Here is a 16,929-nt window from a genome sequence, read left to right as displayed (position 1 = left end):
CTAACCGTGGCACTTCTGCAAAAGGAGTGGGAATCCGAATTGAGCTGGGGGAGAGATTGTAAAGGTTCCAACATGCTAGGTGTAGGTGTAAACGTTCCTTTTAAGCCAAGTCTGTGCGCACTCATCTTACATCTCCCCCGGGCGGTTCACGCGGTGGGTGATGGAGTCCGGGCCATCCACGCCGTCCTCTCACTTTGTGAACATGGTGGAAAGCGAGGCCTGGAGTTTGTAAACTCATTCAGGTTCCAGTTGCTCTGCTATGACTGGAAGAATTTCTCTGTGCTCTGGCTTAGGGAGGGGCTCCCGGGAAGCCTTTCTCTCCAGTCCCAGCTGGGTTTGATGTGACCTCATCAGAGCACAAGTGTCCACGTTGCTTGGCACGAGGCAGCCTCTCTGTGTCATGTGGCTCCTGCCGAGAGGGTTTCCCACTCTATTCATGACGTTTCCACAGTCCTGCTGTATTCCCTGAACAGTTCACGCTTTCTCTCGGAACAACAAACACATCTGGGCACTGCGGTTGAACGAATACCAGACAATTGTGTGACCTTCGTGTTGGCCTTCCTCCTCCGCCCCTCCCCCTTCTAAGCAGCAGTCCTGTTCCAGGAGCGCCGTGTGAGTTTCAACAGTTTCCTGGTTGAAGGATGTGCGGGCAGGATGGGGAAGGAGGGGAGGGAAGGGGCGGTGCTGGGTCTGGAGAGACATGTGTGGTATTTTGTCTGGTTTTAGCTTAAAGGTCACAGAGTAATTGGAAACAATTATTTTTTAATTAATAACTTAGGAAAGGTGAACAGAAACATTTCACAAGGTATTACTGCACACCAAAAATAAAACTATGCTTCAATAATTTATCACTCCTTGACAGAGGCTTGAAAAGGGTCCAGTCTGTAAGTACAAATCACCAATTTGCTCTTTTATAAATGACTTCTTCTAAGGGGAAAGTGGATGTCCCTCCAAGTGGAGCATACATGTTCTCATTTGTTTTGTAGAATATGGGGCTGCCAGGTTACTGCATCCCTTCATTTACTCACATCAGCCACTTCTAAAAGCAGTTCCACTGTTATCTCCCACCAATCTGTAGCATCCTGTTTTTACTAACTTTTCCCCTGACCTCCCTTTCGGTATGTGTCTGTTTTCCCCTTGCTGTCTCTCTGTTCTGATATCTGTGTGGTGGAGTAGTGTTTTCAACCATGGAACTACTTTTAATCATGATCAACTTTGGGAAGTGCTACCATTTTTATGGTAATAAAGGACTGTATTATTCACTTGTACCAATGCAAGTTGTCCCCTGTGTATACCTTCACATAGTAGAACGGTGAAACAAAGTATAAAAGCTAAAATTACTTTTTTTCTTAACTGGAGTCTCCTAGAGGTCAGTGAATGATTTCCAATTGCACTGTAGCAAAGACATTTGTTCTGGGTTGAAGAATTTTTCACTTGAGTAAATACATTTTTCCCTGTCTCTCTGCCCCCAAACTCTGGCCACCAGGCTCTGTCTCTTGGGCTGTGACAAAACAGTGTTTAGCGAGAAACAGAAAATTGTGCTTGATTTTTCTTTTTTTTTTTTTTAGACTATCTGACTTCATGTTCTGTTTTGGTCTTCTGAGCTGTTCCTTGGTTAATCTTCCAACAAGTCGAATTGATTCTTACTTCAAAACTGTTTATCCCAAAACAGAGCTGTTGACAAGTACAAATACAGATGGCAGACATGTGCTGTGATTTCCACATTCACATCTCAGCATTCAGGAAGGGAATGCTATTGAGAGATGGTTTACATCTTCAGCTTTTTTATCCAGGGCAATGTGGAGTGCATGCTGGGAGTGCTTCATTACGTGACAAATAGTCAGTGTTTAAGGGGTTTCCATAAGGTCTGAGAACTCAGCGGCGATGACTTGTGTGTAGGTTTATCACCTGGGAGGCTATAATAATCTATAAGAATAAAAGTGACCTCTGGGGGGAAACATTGTCTTCGATAATCACACTGACTCACAAGTGACCTTAGTACAGCATTCCAGGCCGAAGGGTCAGTCTGTCCTCTTACCGTGGGCTGACACTGACCTTTGTCCTCATAGAAAATGATCCTCAAAGTATTGGCTAGCTCTTCTATTCAGAGGCAAATCCTGGCCCATTCTGTGGCCAGGACTAGTCTCCACAGCCAAACTGCATTAACCATCCTTTTTCTCTCCACGAAAAGAAATTGTTGGTGAAAGGAAAACAAACTCCAGTTTTTATCTCCCGTGACCTTGTTTCTGGAGGGCCTGCACTCAACAGCATGGCTCTGACTACCTTTACTAAGATTGCCCCCATCGTTGTTGAGCTAAACTCCACCTGAGAGTTCGGCTTGACTTCTGGGATCTGAATATCCAGCAGCTACTTTTATTCCAGTTTGTACCAGTACACAGCAGCACACAGCAGACGTGCGGCACTCACGCATGTCTCCGTTGTTGACCGACCAGCTTTGACTCACCAGTTGGAGTCCAGTTAGCCAAAGTGGGGATGAGACCACAGAAGTGGGTGGGCAAGAGTGGCACATGCCAAGTGGCGGGACAGTGGATGTGACCCTGACACTTGCTCTGCGCCTCTCTCAGCCTGCTTCCCTGGTTTAGGGGATGGGGGAGGGGGCCAGGCAGTGGGATTTGAGGAAGTGGTAGCAGAAATCAGTTTCACATTTAGGGAATGATAACAGTAGGCAGGCACTGTGCTAGGTCCTGTGGAGAGAGTAAAGTAAGTGTGACCCGAACAGCTCTCCATACAAAGTGTGCAGGTTTAGGTGTTTGTGGGAGAAAATGGTGTCATCCTTTTTTTTTTTTTAATTGAGACAAATTTTGAGAATTCCTTTAAAAATCTGAACCCTTTAGGTGGATTTGATCATCTCAACTGTATGTTCATATCTTGCAATTCGAGATAACCTCAGGACTAGATAATTTTGAAATCTGATTGTCCCCATCTGTTTATCCCATTTCCTCACAGGCCCATATGGTTCAAACTCGCATCTTTATACACTTTTTTTTTTTCCATCTAGCAAAAGCCAGATTTTTGGTTTCGATTCATCTGTCTTATTGAAAGATTATCTCTTCTTAGTAGTAATTTGGGAGTTATAGCAAATAGAAGGTGGACATATTCTAGGACCTTCATAAAATCATAAAACACTGGAGCAGTTGAGATAGAACATTTTGTAAACAAGATAGGTCTTGTTTACAAAATGTTCAAATCCATATGGACTCCATTTCTTCCAAGTTTCATGATGGAATGGATGCTGGAGGGTTTAGCAAAATATTCTACCAATAATTTGGATTAAAGGCGAGGCCAGTTTGTGAAAAGTTTACATAAAATAATTTTAGAGAAACTGTTTTACTGCCATCATGTGCAGCATTCCAAATTACTATTCAGTGTTTACATCAAATAGAAGTCCTACTGAACTTGTAATAAAGAAAAAATAAAAAATTTGTAATCGGCACGTTGAGTGGATGTTGCTAGGATACCGGACAACTTTTTTTTTTCCAGGTGGTGTGTCAGTCATAAACAACTCCCAAATCTCAGTGGTTTGAAACAAATGATTTTCACTCATGCTGTACATCCACAGGGGCTTGTAGGTAGGACTCTGCTCATGTGGTCACCTGGGGGCCCAGGCAGAGGGAGGCAGCACCTTATGCTTCTAGCGTCTCAGCGTGACTCAAGGCTTGGTGCCCTGGCAGAAGAGCGCAAAGCATCACGCCCTGGCTCTTAAATGCTTCTGCTTAGAAGTGACACCAGTCACTCCCACTCCCATCTTATTAGCCAAAGGAGGTTACATGGCCGTGGTTTACCTTAAGTTTTCAGTAAAGTATAATCTTTTCATGGACCTAGACGGGGAAGAGACCAGAAATATCGGTGAACAATGTTCATATTTATTACAGTATGTGTATTAGGGTTCTCCATAGAAACAGAACCAGTGGGGGGGTGTGTATCTCTGTCTATCCATCCGTCCATGGGGGGCAGGGAGGGGACATTTATTTTAAAGGACTGGCTCACACAGTTGTGGAGGCTCGGTATTTCAAAATTTACAGGGTAGGCTGGAGACCTGGGGAGGAATTGCAGTTCGAGTCCAAAGGCAGTCTGGCAGAATTTCTTCTGGGGAGGTCAGGTTTTTTTCTATTAAGGTCTTCAACTGATTAGATGAAGTCTGGCCACATTATGGAGGGTAATTTTGCATTACTCAGAGTCTGCTGATTTAAATGTTAACCTCATCTAAAAAATACCCTCACAAAAACATCTAGAATATTTGACCAAAAACTTCAGTACCATGGCCTAGCCAAGTTGACTCATAAAATTAGCCATCCCAGAATGTTAACTACATCCTTTGCATTATACATTTTTCTTACAGACTGCAAAAAGTCTCAGATTTTTATTGCCTTGAAAAAAAATCCTTTTTTCGTTGACAGGGGTCGAGGGACCTGTATTCCTAGTGCCTTAACTACTTCTTCACTAGATTCCAAAGGAAAATAGTGATCGTTCCTTCCATAGTTTCTGAAGCTGGGTGTGGATAGGTTGGTTTGGTTTTGTTGCAGGATAACTTAAAAGTTCCCTATATTTCTGGATTTAAAAGAAAATGCAAAAGGTAAGAAAATCCTTTCCGTGGAGCAGGTAAACATGATCCCAAGCCAGACACATGTTTTCTGTCCACATATTGTGGAGAGCCGTGGAGCCTTTCATGTACATCACAGCCATACCCTGTGTCAGCTGTGTCTCAGAGGCACAGGGTATATTACATCTAAAACTGAACCTCATCACTTTTCAAACATTAGGTTGGTATGGCTCTCACTTTCAGTATATTTGAAACCCATTTTAAGTATCTTTATCCTGAGAAAGCGAATGTGCTTCCTATTTGTCCTGTTGGTAGGACCTGACCTTTGAGCTGAGCAAGCCTGCCTCACACCCTCTTCCCAGTCTCTCTGGCACGAGCACAGATGCAGAGATTTCTGGGATGATTTCCCCACCTTGGGAGTGCGGTAGAAGATCCCCACGGGATCACACCTCCGCCCTGACCTCAGGAACCGACTGGGCAAGTCCTCGCAGTCTCCCTCTGTGGTCACTGAACAAGGCAGTCGCCTTTCCCAGACGCTGAAGCCTGAAGCAAAGAAGTTCCGAGACTTGCCTGGGTCACTTGGGGAGCGGCTGCGACTAGAATAACAGTTCCCACTATTTGATCAGGCTCTTTTTTTTTTTACATCTTTATTGGAGTATAATTGCTTTACAATGGTGTGTTAGTTTCTGCTGTATAACAAAGTGAATCAGTTATACATATGTTCCCATATCTCTTCCCTCTTGTGTCTCTCTCCCTCCCACCCTCCCTATCCCACCCCTCTAGGTGGTCACAAAGCACCGAGCTGATCTCCCTGTGCTATGCGGCTGCTTCCCACTAGCTATCTATTTTACGTTTTGTAGTGTATATATGTCCATGCCACTCTCTCACTTCATCCCAGCTTACCCTTCCCCCTCCCCATATCCTCAAGTCCATGCTCTAGTAGGTCTGTGTCTTTATTCCCATCTTACCCCTAGGTTCTTCATGACCTTTTTTTTTTCTTCTTAGATTCCATCTATATGTGTTTGCATACGGTATTTGTTTTTCTCTTTCTGACTTACTTGACTATGTAGGACAGACTCTAGGTCCATCCACCTCACTACAAATATCTCAATTTCGTTTCTTTTTATGGCTGAGTAATATTCCATTGTAAGTGTCCATCATCGGATGAATGGATAAAGAAGATGTGATCAGGCTCTTAAGTGCTGAGTTCCGTCGACTTCTCTGTTGATTGTACGTTTAATCAATAAATCAATGTTCTCTTTACTCATCGTCCCAGTAGTCACAATAAGAAGGCCCCAAGGTGTGTGCGGTCCTCTGCGTTCAAAGATGATGTTGTGACAGTGATTTGTTGGCGCTCCGCTTGGGTGTGACAGGAAAGATCAATAGGCAGCCAACAGCCCTTTACACCCCGGCCGATGTACAAGCTGCCCTGGGGCTGTGTCTGCAGGTGCTGCATCTTGAGTTTTTTGACATGACTGTCTTTTAGAATTTGTTCCCCCCGCCCGCCCCCGGAGTCTCCTGAATCCTAATTTCTACACGCCAGGCTGTTTCCCAGCAGCCCTTTGCTGCATCTTCATGTTAGAAGCTGCATCGTCGGACCCAGTAAGTACATGAGAGAGATGGAGACAGACAGTGTGCAATGGGATCTCCTTTTCCTCCCCAACCCAACTCCGGCTGCATCCATTGTCCTTGGTCACAGGTACACGCGCTCAGATGTCAAATAAAGACTGAAACAGTTTGGTGCCCTTTCTAGAGTGAGATTTGCCGTGCTGCTTGACCACCCTCCTCTGCACCCTGTCACACCCACAGTGTGAGCTTAGGGGTCCCTCGCCCCCCACCCCTTGAAGCAAGACCCACCCCATGAAACCGCCACACCCAACACATGGGGCTCAGAATCCAACCGGGTCATGTTGTGTTTCCTGTTAGATACATTTTACTTGACAAGTTTACTGATGACTCCTCTTTTGCTGTTCTCCTTACCATCTTTCACTTTATTATATAACTTAAAAAAAAACACACTTTTCACTGAAGCTGATCACTGAGAATTGTGATGGAAAAGTCCAGGATGTCGAGAGATGTAGCAGGCCTCCATCAAAATGTCCTATTGTGTTTGCATTTTGGAGAAAAAGAGAAACATCTATTTTAAGAACTATTTAAAATACTTCTTAAGAATGGGTGAGAGGCTGAGTGAGAATAGGTGCTTTTCCCCTGATTAGAACAGTGTTTTCCCAAATGAACCTGTTTTGCCCGTTCAGAGAAATGAAAGTATTGTTTTAACTGAAAAGGAAAACTAGGATAAATAATCAAGCCATCAGAGAATTTAAAAACCGTTCTTTTTATTATTGAATAAAACCCAGAACAGACTCTTAATATGATTCCTTTTATTATTGTCATTCATTCCCCTTTAACGGAGTGAAACTTAACTCCAAACTAAGGCGTTCTCTTCTCTTCTTGCACCATCTCCCCTGTGTTGTGGGAGAGACCAGCCTTGAGACTACAGTTCCTGTTCCTGACATCACCCCTCCCAGCTTATACAGGCATCATTTCTCTCCAAGTTGCCCTTCTTCTGTACGTCATGTCGATTTCTGTATTTTTCGAACAAGCTGACCCTACCTCGAGCTTTCCGTGCAGGGGGAGGAGATGTGCCGCGGTCACGGCTGACCTTCAGTGGAGGAAGGACCCATCCCACAGGTAGTGACCCCTTGGGGGGCTGGTGCGTGAGTGTCACTGACGTGGGTGCTTTAGGAATTTAACAAAACATGAAGAAAGAAGTTCCTCTCTGGCGCGTGTGGAGGCATGAGAGACACACCACTCCAGTTTAGACAGAAAACAGCGAGGAGACTGGATGGATTTTAGAGCCATCGTAGACTGGAGGCTCCTTGCAGGTAGGGCTGTGTTTGGCTTTGTATTTCCAGTGCCTGAAAGTGTCTGGCTCTTTGGTGTTTGTTTGCTGTCTTCCTGATGACAAGTAACCACACAGAAACACAGTCCTGACGCCCTTAAATAATTTACCTGGGTCGTTGGCAGGCCTTTTTGCTTCCAGATAGACATGCTCTCATCCTCACCATCAGGCCCACTATTATATATTATTGGGAAGTTTGAAAACACTGGCAAAGGCAGGGTACGGTGCTATTCCTTCATTTCCTAACATTGGCTGGCAGCTCATCCCGCTACAAGGAGGTCATCTGACACATCTTTGGCTTGCCTGGGTGACAGTTTCATCCCTTAGAAATCAGAAGAAACACCAAGGAGGGTCGATACTGGGCTCAGAGGAGGAAATGCTCACTGACAGAGAAGTGATGGGAACTGGGGAGAGTGACTTTGTCACATAAAATAAACATGAATGTAGTCAGACGTGTAGCCCAGCCTTTAGGAAGGCAGATAGCCAAAAGTTCAGAGAAAACATCATCTTGTGAGAGGAGACTCCAGAAGGTTAGAAACCTTCGTAAAGTTTTTTCCGGTACAGAAACTCCAAAGAGAAAGTGAAGGATCAGCCTTCAGAGAGTTCCCCGTGATACCGATACCAACAGCAGCTGATTTCATGCTGGCCACTGTTCTAAGCTCACAGCAACCCCACGAGATAGACATTATTCTTCCTTTTGCACATGAGCAAGTTGATCACAAAGAGGTACTTGCTCGGCCTCACCCAGCTAGTAAGTGGCAGGGGTGGGATTTCCACCCAGCCGTTGATTTCAAAGACTCTAACCTACCACCTGAATATGTCAAGAAGCCCAAACCACAAATGAGCTGAGGCTTTTCAGAATAAAGTGAACCACCAAGGGACAGGCCACTTGTTAACGGGGTGCTACCAGGTGGTAAGAAGACCAGGCTACTCTTTATTCTTCAAAAAAAAAAAAAAACAACTCTCCAAGCTGGAAACATTCCTAGGAGAGAAAGAGAATCCACCAAGATACAGGAGGCTGTAGCTCGTCCAAGTTAGCTCACTGAATTATGTCCCCCCGCACAGAACAACTTGCTGGTGACCTTGAGGAAACACTGTTAGGAGTCTGTGAGATCCAAGAAAACAAGAGGCGAGCAAGTGCCCTGGTTTTAAAAAAGGAAGAAAAGGTTAGGAAAACAACGGATCTGTGACTTGAGGTTACAACCTTTCAAATTCTTCTGAGGTTACTCAAAATAGAAAAAGAGGAAAAAAAGGGGTGATTTTTAGGAGGCCCTTTGGGTTCACTTGAAGGAGGCATGCCAAGACCACATGAGTATGGTTTTGAGCAGCTACACTGGAGGAAGGTCACTGTGACACCACCATCATCACCATCGATGTCATCCCAGCTAATGGCCATCCAGCCAGGCACTGTCTGGAGCACCCGGCTTACATCACCTCATTTCATCCTCAGAACCTACGGCATAGCCACGGTCTCTCTCTCTCTCTCTCTCTCTCTTTTTTAAAATATATTTTATTAAAGTGTAGTTGATTTACAATGTTGTGTTAATTTCTGCTCTACAGCAAAGTGATTTCGGTTATACATATATATATTTTTTCATATTCTTTTCCATTATGGTTTATTACAGGATATTGAATATAGTTCCCTGTGCTATACAGTAGGACCTTGTTGTTTATCCATTCTTTATATAATAGTTTGCATCTGCCGACCCCAAACTCCCACTCCTTCCTTTCCCCACCTGCCCTCCCCCTGGCAACCACAAGTCTGTTCTCTATGTCTGTGAGTCTGTTTCTGTTTCGTAGGTATGTTCATTTGTGTCGTATTTTAGATTCCATATATAAGTGATATTATATGGTATTTGTCTTTCCGTGGTCTCTTAATCTTACCACACTGAACAAAATTTCTCAACCTTGTGGACAAAAATAAAATAGAGAAGTTGTTGGTATGCTTGAAGGATGTGTAACTGATTCTTGGAAAAGAAACTACATAAATAAACACACCTGGGTGAGCAACTGCACTTAAAATGAGTTGCAATCTTCTGTTCTTGGTTCTATACAGTTTCATAATTTCATCAGTTACTCAGGTAAAAGGATCAAAGATTTTTCAGATGATGTAGTATAAGCAGGAACAGATAATAGAAATAGAATCAAGAATTGAAAAGCTTAATAATCTAGAATAAGAGAAGGAAAGCAATAAACTGGAAACAAAAAGCAGTTCAATTAGGGTTTGGGTTTTTTTTAAGCTACATAACACAGTTTGTATTATTGAATGACTGAATCTCATTGTAGGAAGGAATTGTTGGCTCTCTAGCTCACCCAAGCAGCCCACTCAATAGTTCTCCAGGCCAATGTTTTTCAGTCCGCATGATATGGCACTGGAGATGAAATCAATTTAGTGGATGAAGTTCAGCATTTAAAAAAAGTAAAATAGAGGGACTTCCCTGGTGGTCCAGTGGCTAAGATGCCCCACTCCCAATGCAGGGGGCCTGGGTTCGATCCCTGGTCGAGGAACTAGATCACGCACGCATGCCTCAACTAAGACCTGGTACAGCCAAAATAAGTAAATAAATAGATTTTTTAAAAAAAGTAAAATAGGAAGAAAAACCCAAAGTGCATCATAGCAATTAGTAGTAGTAGTAGTTAGACTTTTGTTTCCATTTTATTCTCAATCACGTATGCATGTATATGGTGGTGATATAAAATATATTATCTACTATATGTATATACTATAATATATACTATGTATAATATTTAATAAATAGTGTATTATATATACTATGTATAACATATACATTATACATATACTATGTATTTTATATATATATATATATATATAATTTTCTGAATATTGTGGTTGAAAATTTGAAAGCCACTGCTATGGCCCATTCTTAAATACCTTTCTTTCATTGCTTCATAAGTAAGACACTATCTACATGAAATCTGCAGACTTCTACTTTGTATTTGTACAGATTTGACTCATAGGAGGATTTTTTCTATTAATATTGAATTTAAATTTGTTCTGAGCTCGAGCACATTCGTTGTCTCTCAGCCCTGCCACATACTGGCCAGAAGGTCTTTGCTCAAACCATTTTATGTCTTTAATCCAAGATATCCAAATATCTTGGATTAAACGCTCTTCTTCTTCATAATCCTTAAGTTTACCTTGGACAAACCTAATCTCTTCTTGTCAACCCTTCAGCTATTTGAAAACACCTCTTATAAATCTTCTTCCCCGTCCATCCAACTGCACTTCGGAAATGCAGGTTCAGAGTCCACAAGCCACTCCGGCCACTCTCTTCTAAATGCACTCCAGTTTGCATATGTTTATTCTGTTTTATTTATTTTCTTCTGTATACTCATTTTAAAGTAAGTATGCAACATGAAAAGAGACATGCAAGCAATGAACATAGCCGTGTTGGGTGAAGGAACTTATGGACAATGACTTTGCTGCTTCAAAATTTTTTTTTATAACATCTTTATTGGATTTTAATTGCTTTACGATATCAAAATTTTTCTTAATGTTAGTTTAGACCCATCTTCCACAGAAATAAAGCAGGGTGCCCAGAATCTAATTCCAAATGTAGACTAGTGATCTCAGAATATGAAGAACATATTCTTGTTCAAAAGACAAAATTGCACTAAGAAGTTTTGGGTTGTTTTTAGTGACATGCTTGTAGTTTAAACCTCTAAAGTTTTTTTGTTTGTTTTGTTTTGTTTCTTATGCCTGCTGGGGAACCATATCTCCTCCATCTTGGATTGGTACCATTGGTTTTTTTCTGACCTAAGAAAAGCACTTAACATTTGTCCTTGTTTAATTTCATCTTGTTAGATTCAGCTCATTGCTCCGGCCTGTCAAGATCGTTTTTCATTATTATTCTGTCGTGGGGTTGTCTGCCTGCTCATCCCAGGGCTGGTCACCTACAGGCCAGAGTCACATGCCCGCCACACCTCCCTCCCTCAGCACTGGGGGAAGGGGCCACAGGGAGCCCCTCGCCAGGTGACATGAAGGAGACGACAATAAGTATCCTTTCGGAGATCCTGCAGCCAGTTTATCGTCTCTCTAGTTATCCTTTTTTCTCCTTATGGTCCATAAAGATAATAAGTAGGCAACTGGTTATACTTACCTTTCTTACTTAGCTTCTAGGAAGCTCAGAGCCTGGGCCAATGATCCATTTTCAATGGGTCTAAGCCGTTCAAAATCGATAGAAATAAACTAATAACATATGTGGTAAAAAGCTTTTGTTTTTAAATGATGTACTTCTATAATATATGTAATTTAAAAGAATCTGGCTATATAAATCCCACTTGGGACTGTTCCTATCTTGTATATTTCAAATAGAGTTATTTTTATACACATGGTGCAGAAAAGCAAAACACTAAAGGAGCGGCCATATTTGAATTTTGTTTAGACAAAAACTATGTTCGAATAATGAATAGTTTCTGCTTAACTACAGATCCTTCAGTAACACACGTGTGAATTTGGCTTTGGGAGGGAGATAGAGGTGCTTTGGTGGAGGAATTCGTACTGATGCGCCATCTTACCCTGTGAGATAAGCAAACAGGTCAGCAGGAGATTTAGTGAAATGATGGCGTTAAAGTGGTATTGTTGGCGCAGCTCAAGGTAGACCTTTCATTAAACTGAAGGGTGCTGTTGCTACATGGATTTTGTCCCCTTCAGCAATGTTTTCATGTGAAGAGAGAATTAAGTGCTGGCCTAGGAATCGGGAAGGCTGGTGTTTCTCCTTCCAGCTTTCCTGCTCGGAAGCAAATGAGCACATTTCTCTAAGATGCCTCAGACTCATGCAGACGTGGGCCCCCTCACGTCTTAGAGGTGTGTGCAGAGGACGTCAGTGATTCGGTAAAGACACTGGCCAGTCTCCCGGTAGCAAGTGCAGGTGTAGCATTAGCGGCTGTGCGGCACTGCCCTAGAGGCTGACTGCTACTGCGATTTAACGGGAGGCCAGTGAACGAGGCCTGTCCGTTTCAGGTGCCCGTTTAGTAGAAGAAAGGGCTGTGTTAACAGAATGTGACAGAACTCCAGTGGGTCTGGGGGGAATTTGGACCCGGCTCCGGAGTTGAGGGTCATAAAGCCAAAGAAGGAATTTGTCCTTCAGAAATTGTCTATAAAAAGTGAACCAGAGAATCGTCTTTGGAGTTTGGTCTTTGTAGGTGCCTTGAAAAATGTTTTTTAAAATTTTCTCAATTTTGATGAAGGGCTTTCACGTTCAAAGATCCTGGTATTCTCCATTGGCAAGGGAGGGCGGGGTGGAGGGTGCTAATCAAACAATCTGCTTCTTTTTGATGCAGGCTGGATAAGAGGTTTGGATCACTTCCGTAAGGGGGAAACTTAGAGAACCCTCCTTGTCGGGACTGCTTCCGTGATGCGATAGAAAAAGGCAGTGTGAAGGACGAGAAAGGGAAGGATGATATTTAGGTACTAGAATAAGCTTGTTCTTTATTTTGAAAAGAGGGAGAGAAAAAAGGGAAAAAGAAAATACATCCTTAGAATTTTAAAATTTCTTTAATTTGAGAACATCTGCCGTGGATGGAAGGATGGAAAACATTTGACAATATGCAGTACTGAGGCGCCCTTACCTGCAGTTATGCTGTGGGCTTTTTACCTGCATCCTCTGAAGGAGTGGATTTGCCCATTTATGTTAGGTTTGCAAGTTCAGGATGCGAGTTCCTCCCTGAGGGGAAGTTCTCACGGGGTGTCCTACTTACCCAGAGGGCCTTCCAAACCCTGGTCCAAGAAGCAGAAAATGGAAGTCTCGCTGCCACCCCTAATGTACTCTTTAGAACCCTCACAACCCGCACTCTCTGTGTACTTCAGTTTTCTGGAACATCGATGGCAGCTGTAACAGCACAGGGGTTGGCCACAGGTTCCAGAGCTCCTCCGCTTAGGAGCAATGTGACCTCAGACAAGTTGTCCTAATCTTTCTATGCCTCAGGCTGTAAAGCGGGAGAGGATTAATACATAGTTTATAGGGTCGTTGTGAAGATTAGATGAGCACATACAAGAGTTAGATGTGTGCCTAGCACATAGTGAGAACTCAACAATTGGGAGCTATTACTCCTCCTTCCCTGGGAAGGTTGGAAGAGGATGTTTAAAATAAATGAAACACATAGAGTTCTGAACACAGAGACGCATGCACCTTAGCTTCTGTCTGTGATCAATTATTGAACAGATAGCCTCACAATAAGCATGGTACTGGGCTCTGTACTGGAGCTTAGCGACTTTAAGATGAATCCTGCCCTCCAGGGGTTTAGCGCTTGGGTGGTAGAGAAGGTAAGCACACAACACCGGTCAGGTGCCATGCAGGGCAGGGAGGGGGACCAAGTGGCCACATGAGGATAAAGAGTAAACATGGTGTAGGGTACTTAAAAAAGGCTACAGAACAGTCATAAACGCATTACTTGAAGACTGATCTTTGAGACTGATTTTCGGCATCCAATCACAAGATGTGAGTGTTTGGGTTTTTTGAAAAGGGAAAAGGAAATTCTTAACCAACCCCCAGATACTCCTCCTCTGTACTTCCATAGTCGTATGTGAGTCTATCTCCGCTGATCATTTATCCCATAGTTTTGTGATTATCTGCTGATGCTTTGGTCTCCATCTCCAGCATGACAAAGGCAGATGTTGTGTTATTCATCTTGATAGCCCAGCCCTGTGTACATGGCCTGCACTTAGTAGGCATTTAGGAGAGGTTGGCTGAGGAGTGGATGATGCTAAGAGGGCGTTTTCAGCATGTCTAAGATTGAACGCTATCTCCCCTATTTCAGATATAGGTTATATTTTTCGTCCAGGCTTTCTAAATACCAATTTTTAAAAACCCCTCCTTTGTCTCCATACAGACAGTCTCCAGATCTTCCTGGCTCTTCCCTTTACTTCCATTTCCTCCCAACAACATCACTCGCTCCAACACCCTACATCAGGCATGCCTCATTTTATTTCCGGATAATTACAACTAACGCGATCCGTTTTTTCCCACTTTCACACCATTGTGCAATCTCTTTCTCCGGCTTTGAATGTTCTACTACCCTTCTCTATCTACCCAGACCCCACCTAACCTCTAAGATCCACCATCTATTTCTAGTTGAAATACCTCTCTCTGCTCTAAATTCTGGTAGCCTGGCTTTAATCTCCCTTCTGATAACAGCTGTGATTTACTGCTATGCATCATTATACAAGGACACCTAGTCCTTACAGTATCCTTGTGAGAAACCTAATCATCTCCCCATCTCACAGATGGGAAAACTGAGGCTCATCAACATTAATTAACTTGCCAAGGCCACACAACTAACTTGCCGTCTGACTTCTTTCTTCTACATCCTGCCACCCCACCCCAAGTAAAACGTTAACTCCTAGAGAGAAGAGATACTGCTGACACTTTCTCACATTAGCCAACTCTCTGTAAGTACTTTTTTTGCAAATAGTAAGCAACTATTGATTTGTTTTAAAGTCCTGTTCGTCTGTATTGTTCTTTAACAGGGAGAATATAGGAGGGGATAATTGGGTAGGAAAAAAGCACCAAAAGATTCTTTTTTTCCAATGGAAGAAAGTGCATGGCAGCATGGAGAAGGAAGCAAGTCGACAAGCCTGCGACATTTACATAAATGTCCATCAATTTCCCATTTTTAAGTAAATTAAAGTCGAGTTCAAAGAAAATTGTGAAAATTTTTCTCTTTTCTTACACTGATTGTCCCAGAACTCCAGAAATCTGTAGTTTTAATAAAATTTTTATTTCTGAATATTGCAATGCTCACCACAATAACGATACTAGAATAGCCATATCTACCTACAAACACCAATCAATGTCAATGGAAATTCACGACCAAGGCATGAAAAAGGGACAAAGGGTGTTAATAAGTTGCCAAAGGCACGGCCTTCCCTGGTGGTCTAGTGGGTAAGACTCCACGCTCGCAATGCAGGGGACCCAGTTTCGATCCCTGGTCGGGGAACTAGATCCCGCATGCATGCCACAACTAAGAGTTCGTGTGCCACAACTAAGAGTCCTCATGCTGCAACTATGAGCCCACATGCTGCAACTAAAAGATCCCTCATGCCACGACTAAGACCCGGCGCAGCCTAAATAAATATTAAAAAAAAATAAGTTACCAAAGGCACATTCTCCATTTCTCCCTTTCAGAAACCTCTAAACATGAAGAAAATGTCCCAGGGATGGGACTGGGCTGGTGAAGTTGGCAGGTCCTTCATCTCTGAGGATTCCATGGAGGTTGGGAAACACTTTTCCAAGGCTGCTCCCGTACCTGGAGGATGCAGGTGGTGTGGTCGTGGCATCATCACGTGCCAGACTTGGTCCATGTCATCCCAAGATGCTCTGAGGTAGCTCATTCTATGCCTTCATGACTAAAATAAAAGTAAACATATGTATAATTTTCTAGCTGGAAGAAATCTGAGGGATCATTTAATTCAAACCTTTTACTTTATACCGGAGGCAACACAGAGAAGTTAAGTGATTTACCGAAGGACACAGAGCTGCCGATTTATAACCATAAAACCCACCATGAAAGAGAATTTTCTTGTGTGTGATGTTAATGTAACTCTTCTAGTCGGGGGCCATGGGATGTTAATGTAACCACTTAGTCACTTAATGTATCAAGTCCAGCCAGATTGCCAGTGTGAAATGACTCCAGCAGATTCAAACAGAAAGCAATATTTTCTTGCTTTCCCTGTGCACCCCGGAGCCCAGATGCTGGATACCCTCTTTCTTAGCCCCACTCTGGCTCTCTTCCTCACAGTCACACCCCTCACACCCCCACCCCCCGAGGGCTGCCCGGCAGGAAGCCTCTCCTCTGCAGCTCAGCCCTTCCGCAAGCGAACATGCTCTGAGCCCTTCCTTTGTGTCCAACCCGGCCGGAGGGCTCCCTGCTTACTCTTTATCACCTCACTGAAACCTCACAGAACAGGGGGATGCAGGTGCAAGAAGGATGGTTGTCCTCATGTTTGGAGGAGGTTATAAAGGGGGTCAGTGGCAGAGCTGTGGGGAGAGACTGCGTCTATCACAGCCTGGAAGCTCTAGAACCTTTAGAAGTTAGACACAGGGGCTCAGTTTCCTCCCCTGTAAAATGGGCTAACAGTAGTACGGCCCTCCGGTGGTGTGAGTGTTCATGAGCTAACTGGCTAAATGCCCAGAATGTGGCACCGGGAGTCCTGCCAACCCAGCGGAGGCTGTGAGTGAGGCAGGCATTGAAGGTCATGCCTCGGATAAGGTGTCCTCCTGGTTTCCACCAACAGGAGCACTTAGTACCTGGGTGAATGGCAGGATTATTTACTGAGCCGTGTGTGGGCTCTCTCCAGCTGCTCACCAGCCCCTCTCTAACCTGGGGGCTGCTGGCCTTTTGAGAATCACTGCATCAGAGGGCATACTTGTTATGGGGCTAAAGCAGAAGTGTTGGCACCTTACCCCTCTCTCTGTGGCAGGTAGATTATACCAGGTGACCGGGG

The 16,929-nt window shown here is 43.5% G+C and overlaps 1 protein-coding gene across 1 annotated transcript in view; it reads left to right on the top strand.

The window, feature by feature from the left end:
* Position 1: 1 nt before the first annotated feature.
* The window catches only part of REELD1 (reeler domain containing 1), a 38,793-nt gene continuing 21,865 nt past the window's right edge, over positions 2 to 16,929 (top strand). The window contains 1 exon segment of the mRNA XM_033857321.2: positions 2 to 15,807. The gene's annotated coding sequence lies outside the window, so the exon portion shown is untranslated.

The sequence above is a fragment of the Tursiops truncatus genome, chromosome 5, assembly GCF_011762595.2.
Source record: "Tursiops truncatus isolate mTurTru1 chromosome 5, mTurTru1.mat.Y, whole genome shotgun sequence".
NCBI lineage: Eukaryota > Metazoa > Chordata > Mammalia > Artiodactyla > Delphinidae > Tursiops > Tursiops truncatus.
The sequence above is the reverse complement of the archived record's forward strand: the minus strand, read 5'-3'. Positions and strand labels throughout refer to the sequence as shown.